Consider the following 586-nt stretch of genomic DNA (forward strand, 5'->3'; position numbering starts at 1 on the left):
ATGATGAACTTCCCATCCATTTGATGCTGCTAAGGCGATGATGAACCGAATTGTTTCAATACGGGCTACCGGAGCAAAGACTTCATCAAAGCTTATCCCATGCCTTTATACATAGCCCTTAGCCACAAGTCTTGCTTTGTATTTATTTATGCTATTATCCAAGTTGCGCTTCAGGTTAAACAGCCATTTTAAACCAATTGGTTTGACACCAAACGGTAATTCAACTAAGCTTCATGTCTTGTTCTTTATTATAGACATGATTTCTTCTTCACAAGCATCTCTCCACACCTTTAACTCACTTGCTTCTCTGAAATCCCGTGGTTCTTCATTTATTGTTAATAGAAGATTTTCTCCTTCTATCTCTGCTAAGAGCACATAATCACTTAGATAGCCTGGTTTCTTAGTCTGTCTTTCTAACTTTCTTAACACCGGTTGCAGCTGTTCTTGTTCTCCTACGACATCTTGTTCTTCCTCAGTCTCAGATATATTAGCTGGTTCTTCCTCACCACTGATATCAATATTTCCTTCATTCTCTCTGCTTTCATCTGTTTCGTTAGTGACCTCACTTCCTCTGATTCCATTGTTA

Source organism: Camelina sativa, chromosome 11 (assembly GCF_000633955.1).
Source record: "Camelina sativa cultivar DH55 chromosome 11, Cs, whole genome shotgun sequence".
In the NCBI taxonomy this organism is placed as follows: domain Eukaryota; kingdom Viridiplantae; phylum Streptophyta; class Magnoliopsida; order Brassicales; family Brassicaceae; genus Camelina; species Camelina sativa.